General features: G+C 36.9%; 1 pseudogene; it reads right to left on the bottom strand.

Moving 5' to 3' along the window:
- Nucleotides 1-336: 336 nt before the first annotated feature.
- Nucleotides 337-1,512, bottom strand: LOC130986568 (uncharacterized; annotated as a pseudogene).
- Nucleotides 1,513-7,490: the final 5,978 nt, after the last annotated feature.

Genomic DNA, 7,490 nt, shown 5'->3' with positions numbered 1-7,490 from the left:
CCCCTCTTTGCTGTCTTCAAGGAGGAATTGGATTATTGTTGCCGTCTCAAATGTGGAGAGATTTTTTTCCCTAGGCATAGTGTAGTTTTTGTGGTTGTAGAAGCTGTGTAATTTGGTCTTTGGAAACTGGGATGAAACTTGTAAACTGTGGGAAATTTAAAATTTCCAAATTTTCAATGAAAAGGCAGGTGTTTTGAAATTCTGGCGCCTGATTTTACTTAACTTGAATTGCACAGATTTTACTCCTTTTTACAGAACGTGATAAGTCTCAGAATTTAAATTTAAGGTTACAGGTTCAGATTTTGCTCCATTACATTAGTTAAATAAAGGTTTAAATTACAGAATTTAAATTTCAGACTTTAAAATAAAGGGTTAAGGTACAAATGCCCCCCTAAATAAGACACCCCTAAAGCGTATCCCTTCCCATTCTCGATGTTGGCCCAAATAAACACCCAGAGTCCAAAAAAATGGTACATTTAAACCCAGGCTTTAAACGGCCATCTAACGCCGTCCACTTAATTTAATTTTTTTTATTTCCTAACGGCAATGATCTGAACCACTGCAACCTCACCGACTACGTGAAGCGTTTCGATGACATCTTTCTCCTCTGCATAGGGCAGCGCAACCTCGCCGTCGTGTCGTCGCCGAACCTGGCGAATGAGATCCTCCACACGCAGAGGGTATAGGTCAGGACATGGTGTTCACCGTGTACGGTGAGCACTGGCGCAAGATACGACATATCATGAGGTGTCGTTCTTCACCAACAAGGTACCGCCATGGCTAGCTGCTCTCTAACCTTCCTCCTCTCCACGCCGGAAAGAGCGGCGGCAGTGCCGTGCAGATGGGGACGTTGATCATCGGCCTAATCCTTATATTCGCCGATCTCGTCCTCTCCAATCATTTCTTCAATTTTCCCGCCACCTTACCACCACTTCTACCTCATTTCTTATTCATCTCCTCCTCCGCAGCCGCCACCGATGAAGACGAAGAAGACGACGAAGACAGCGATGGCGAAAGCGTGGACGACCGCTGCTTCTTCATCCGCAGCAGCTCCTTCCACAACACGGTGCACTTCGGCGGCCGCGGTAAGGGGTCGTCATCGAGGAACTAGCTGATCCTCCGCTCATGCTCGTCATCGCCGTCGCTGTTGTTATTAATGTTCAATTGATCGGGAGGCGGCAGCGGCGGAGCGGCTGCTGCACCGCCGCCGGTGGTTTTGATGAGGTTGAGGGCGTGGAGTGGCTGGGTTTGCCAGAAGGGGAGGAGCTTGCCTTCAGAGAAGAGCTCGTCGGCGGTGATCATGCTGGTCTTGATGTCGCCGGAGAGGAACTCGAAGTCGGCGGTGGTGATCCTAACGACTATGGCTTCTCTCTTCTTGGGGTAGATGGAGATGAAGTTGGTGTCGTCGAGGAACTCGGCGGAGAAGTTGGTGAAGTTTGTGAAATTGAAGGTGTTAAATGGGGGAGATGAGCCGATTGGTGCACAGCCAACGAGAAAAAAAAAGTTAAAAATTTAAGTGGACGGCGTTAGACGGCCGTTTAGAGCCCGGGTTTAAATGTACCTTTTTTTTTGGACTTTAGGGGTTTATTTGAGCCAACATTGAGAATGGGGAGGAATACGCTCTAGGGGTGTCTTGTTTAAGGGGGCATTTGTACCTTAACCCTAAAATAAATTACAGAAATTAAATTGAAATTTCATAATTTAAATTTAAATTAAATTAATTAAATAAAGATTTCAAAATTTAAATTAAATTACAGTAATTTAAATTAAATTACCGAATTTAAATAACTTTAATAAAGAATCTCTAAATACAAACCTAATCAAATGGACCACACACCTTTACTCTTTAATATCCTACTCCTTAATCTCCGTGCCCAAAAGCAATGTCCCATAAATAATGTGACGGAGGGAGTATAATACAAGAATATTTAAACTAATATTAATTATATAAATAGCACATGACATTAAAATAATATAATTGAACATGCTTATAGAGGCACACGGAGGTTGAGATGGCGACAAAATGAAAATGCTCGATTTCAAGAGTTTCTATCTCGGTATAGAGCGATAAGAAATAGAGATGCTCACCTCGAACTTCAGAATGAGTTAATTGAACAATTGTGGGCAGAATATACTAATTTATAGTCTTGAATTTTATGTGTATGTTGATTTGTTTGATGTATTTTATTTTCCAAGTTATGTAATTTTTAATGAATTTTAATAATTTTTATTTTAAAATTTTGTATTTTTTGATTATTTAATAATAATAATAAATTAATTTCGATATAGTATTTATTTTTATATGAAATTATTAATTAAATTTTTTGGGGCGAATGTTTAATTTGAATAAATATATAGGTATGATTTAAAAGGTATAAAAAGTAAGTGAAAAGAGAATATTTAAAGAATGTTTTTTTAAGTTTGAATTTGATATAAATGGTTGGAGTAGAATTAATGTTGGAAGTGAAAGCAAAATGAATTTAGATTTAATGTAAATGGTTGGAGATGGTGTGAGATACTTTGTTCTAATTTGAAACTTCTTTCTTTCAAGTATAATTACGAAAATAACATATTTTAGGTTAATTTATCAGTAAAATCTTACCTACATGTCAAATCATACCAAAACGAAGTCTGATAACTAGCTTTCCTTCTTCTGAAAAACTTCAAGGCGTCATCTATCATCTAAGAAAAACACCTTTAAATGATATTCAAAACTCAATTTATGTTAAGTACTACTAATTTTATTGTGACATATCGTACTCTTTTATGAAAACATATCTTGCTATATTAAAAAGTCAAAATTTTAATTTGAAATCTATTTAAATTGATTTAAAAATTAAGAGGTAATTTTATAATTATAATAAAATTAAGGTTTATTTGTAAACTACTGGAGTATTATATTTTTTTATCTCCGGTTTTATCTTCTTCTTTTTTAAATTTTATTTCTTTCTAAAAATGCGAAATTCTACTAATTATGTACTTCATATTTAATATGTATATCAAATTAAAGATCACGATAAAAGCTTTAGTTTGATATATTTTATATAAATATTTGATTTAAAATGTAAAAGCTTTAATATATATATCAAATTAAGTGGTTTTATTTTTTTCGTATTCAGCTCAAATATATTCAGTTGATTATTTTTTAATTATATTTATAAATATAATGATTGAGTTGATATCAATTTTATATAAATATAGATACATAAAAAAGTTATCCGTGTATTTCACGGGGTAACTTACCAAATAAATCACCAACTATTGATCAAATTTGTAATTTTAACACAGAATTCTAAAAGTTGACAATTAAATACACTTTTTTTTTTTCTTGCAATTGGAACTCAAATCAACCGTAAAATTACCTTCTTTGGTGAAATTGTCCATTGCGACTCAAATATAATCAATGAACCATACATGAAAACGTTCCTTTTTTTCAGGAACATCAAAGCCCATATATTAATTGCACGAGTCGTATTCTATTTTGGCAAGAAAGAGGCTACAAATGAGAACTCAAATGGCCCAAAAAGCCACGACCCCAAATGCAAAACTCACAGCTGAGTTCTAACTGCAAATAAAAATAAAAATAAAAATAAAAATAAAAATATAGCTAGACTGTATATTTAATTGTCAACTTTTGAAATTAAAAATGGGTTGTAGTTCATAATTTATTTGACAATTTACCCTAAAACAACTTGGATAAGAAAACTTTTGGTTTATTATAAATATACTTCGTAATCATTCTTGTTAAAAAAAAAAAGGCAACACAACTTTATGTGTTAATGGAAACCACCATCAATGTACACTGGACTGGATATGATTGTAAATGAATAGAGGTATGTGTGTTGGCCTAGCGGTAGGAGGTTAATATCCAAGACCCGAGGTCTTGGGTTCAAGTTCTCCGTTGCGCGGTCTTTAAATTTCTTTATTTACTTACAATTTGTTTGAGACTGAGCTCGAAACAAATTCATTCGGATCTCAATTCAATAATAAACGAGTTGAGTTTGATCTTGATTTCAAGCTCAATAACTTTATCGAGCCGACCTCAAGTCTGACAGCACTCAACTCATTGAACTCACGAACATATATATGTTCAGATTCATTTATTTGCGAGCCTATTCAAGAACTTGCAATCGAGCTAGTGCATGAGCCTTAAACAAGTCGAGTTTGAGTGATATATTGATTAAGATTAAGAGCACATTTTCAATATTTTCAAGCCTTTTATGAGTTTTTAATCAGTTTGAATTCGAACATCATTTATACTAACATCTTGAGTCGAGTTCGAGTTGAAACTCGAATTCAACATTATTGGGCATCACTCGAGCCGAACTCGAATAGAGATCAAATTCGATCAACAAGAGAAAGCTCGAACACCAAAATATTTAGACGAGCCGAACTTGAGCATGCTAGTATTCGGCTAAGCTCGTTAGCAGCTTTAGCAATGGGGTAAACTCATGCTCTTAGGTAAACAGATGATAGATAAATCTTACTTGAAAAACAAGTGTAACACGCTCAAACCTATAAAAGTGTTGGTGAGATTCAAAGCGTGGTTAATTTAATCTTGGAAATACTCACTTTAACCACTAAATAGTACAAAAAAAATAAGAAGAGAAAAATAATAATAATACTCTAAGAACATCCACTATAGAGTTTTTTTATGGGGTTGAGCAAAAATACAATAATATTCTAAGGATTATTTGTTCTACCTAGAATGAAAGATGAATTAGGGTTGAGCAAGACAATCCTATTTAAAGAGGCGATATAATATTTTGAGGACATCTTTTCTGTATACTTTGATTATTTAATTTATTATTGTATCTCACATGTTTTTTTAAGTATGAAAGTGTCTAGAAGTTATAAAGAGATCAATCTAGTTGTTGTGATAGCTTCGGTTTATTCTTGCAAAAAATAATGTTACCTTATTGAGAAATTAGATGGTGAATGAGTTGAGGTTGCATCTGCATTGTAAGTCGTGGGCTTATTGTCCATCACGGGTAAAACTTTGGGAATGTATGAGAGCGTAATAAGAATATGGAGCATTATTGCGTAAGAGCACCCGCAACGCATTCCTCGAGTGGCTACTCGAGGAGGGCATTGCGGTCGAGTAGGTGCGTTGCGGCGGGGGGCGACTCGAGGAATGCTCGAGTGCTCGGGTAGCACTCGAGCGGCGCACGCGCCCGAAATAAAAAAAATAATTATTTTTCAACGGCTTTTTCGTCCTATTTTCGATTTTTTTTTTTTTTTCAAACGGCTCTTTTACCGTTGAGCCCATTTTCCTTTTTTTTATTCTTTTTTCTCTATAAATAATACTTCTCCCTCATTCATTCATCACAACTCATCACTTTCATTCATCACAACTCACTCCTTCTTCCTCCTACAATTTTTCTTGCAAAATATCATATTCGTTCTTCCAAAAATGTCGTCACCTGAACATGATTCTTCGCCCGATTCCGACGAAGTCGCTGAAAAGTTCATGGAGTTGGTTGAGTTGCAGAAACAACTGCTTCAATCATACTGCCCCCAACCGGCGCCAGAGCCGGCGCGTGCCAAAAGTCCCCTGTGATCGTGAAGAGGCCCATGTACGTCTTATGCAAGACTACTTCATCGACAATCCAACGTACGGCCCTACTTTTTTCCGGCGTCGATTTCGCATGCAGAAGGAGCTGTTCTTGCGCATCGTCGAGGCTGTTCAAGGTGAAGATATTTTCTTCCATATGAGCACTGATGCACTCGGTCGAGATTCTCTTTCTCCTTTGCAGAAATGCACGTCGGCTATCCGCCAATTAGCCACCGGGGTTAGCGCGGATGTGTTCGATGAGTATTTCAAAGTGGCGGACTCAACCGGTCGTGTATGCCTAAAGAAGTTCTGCAAGGCGGTCATACGGGCTTTTGGAGCCCATTACCTGCGCCGTCCAACGGCAACTGACGTGCAACGCCTACTTCATATGCACGAGGCGAGACATGGTTTTCCCGGGATGCTCGGGAGCTTAGACTGCATGCATTGGGCGTGGAAGAACTGCCCAAAGGCGCGGTACGGCGCATACACACGCGGGGATCAGGGAGAGCCCACCTTGATATTGGAGGCCGTTGCCTCTTTCGATTTGTGGATTTGGCACGCCTTCTTCGGCGTCGCTGGTTCAAACAACGACATCAATGTGTTGAATCAGTCTCCTCTCTTCTCCGACGTGTTAGGAGGAACTGCGGCGCCGGTGGTCTTTCATGCCAACCAGCACGAATACCGGATGAGTTACTATTTGTGTGACGACATATATCCGGAGTGGTGTTGCCTCGTGAAGAGTCCATCAATGGCAACCAATCCGAAGGAGGCAAGGTTCAAGAAGATGCAAGAATCGGCACGGAAGGATGTGGAACGCGCCTTCGGAGTCCTTCAAGCTCAGTGGGGAATCATTTGAAGTCCGGCGCGCAATTGGTACGTAGAGCACCTGAAGGACATCATGTTGTGTTGCATCATTCTCCACAACATGATTGTGGAGCACGAAGGTGAAGCGGCTGCCAACTGGAGAGATGATGACGGGGCGTCTAGTAGTGGTTCGACGGAGAGTGTTGGACAAACACCGGTGTCCTTCGAGGAATATGTGCGAAGGGATAGCCTTCTTCGAGATAGACAACTACATGCTCAGCTCCGATATGATTTGATGGAGCACTTTTGGGCACGTTTCGGACCTCTAGGGCCAGAGTAGTTAATTTTTAGGAATTGTTTTTATTTTATTTAAGTTTTATGTAATATTTAGGATTTTATAATTATTGCAATTTAAATTTGAAATAAATTGTGTTTTTAAATTTGTGCAATTAAATTTAAATGAAAAACATAAAAATCAAAACTAATGTTATCAAGTAGGCTATCAAGGAACCCCAATGCAGCACTACCTACTCAATAACACAACCACTATCAAGTAGGCTATCAAGTAAACTATCAAGGAACCCCATTGCGGATGCTCTAAGTTTCTTTATATCTTAATTTTAGATGGTAGATTGTTTTTCCGAACAAGACCTCCTAAATGTAAGTGTGTTATCAGCAAATTGGGTGACCAATTTATATGTACTATTCTTTAATGTTGTAGTACATTATTAAGTATTGGTTTCACTGACTGTGCTACTAATATTTATTATGAGTATTTATGTGTAAAGATATGTAAGATTTTATTTTATTTTATTATTATTGTTATTATTATTATTATTATTATTATTATTATTATTATTATTATTATTATTATTATTATTATTATTATTATTATTATTATTATCTGCAGGTTCCACTTACTCGCAATTAACACTAGCTGATAAGGTATTAGAGGCACACACTCTCCCTCCCTCTTCTTAATCTTTTTCTTGAAATGGGAGGAGAGCAGTCATCTACTTGATTATTTGTTGTATCAATTATAATATGTCAATTCAGATGATGTTTATTTTTCTTAATTGAAAGTATTGCAGTTGAATTTGTTTACTATATTAATGTTCGGTGTTAAAACTAT

This window comes from Salvia miltiorrhiza, chromosome 5 (genome assembly GCF_028751815.1).
Source record: "Salvia miltiorrhiza cultivar Shanhuang (shh) chromosome 5, IMPLAD_Smil_shh, whole genome shotgun sequence".
Taxonomy (NCBI): Eukaryota; Viridiplantae; Streptophyta; class Magnoliopsida; order Lamiales; family Lamiaceae; genus Salvia; species Salvia miltiorrhiza.
This window is presented reverse-complemented; position numbering and strand designations above follow the sequence as displayed.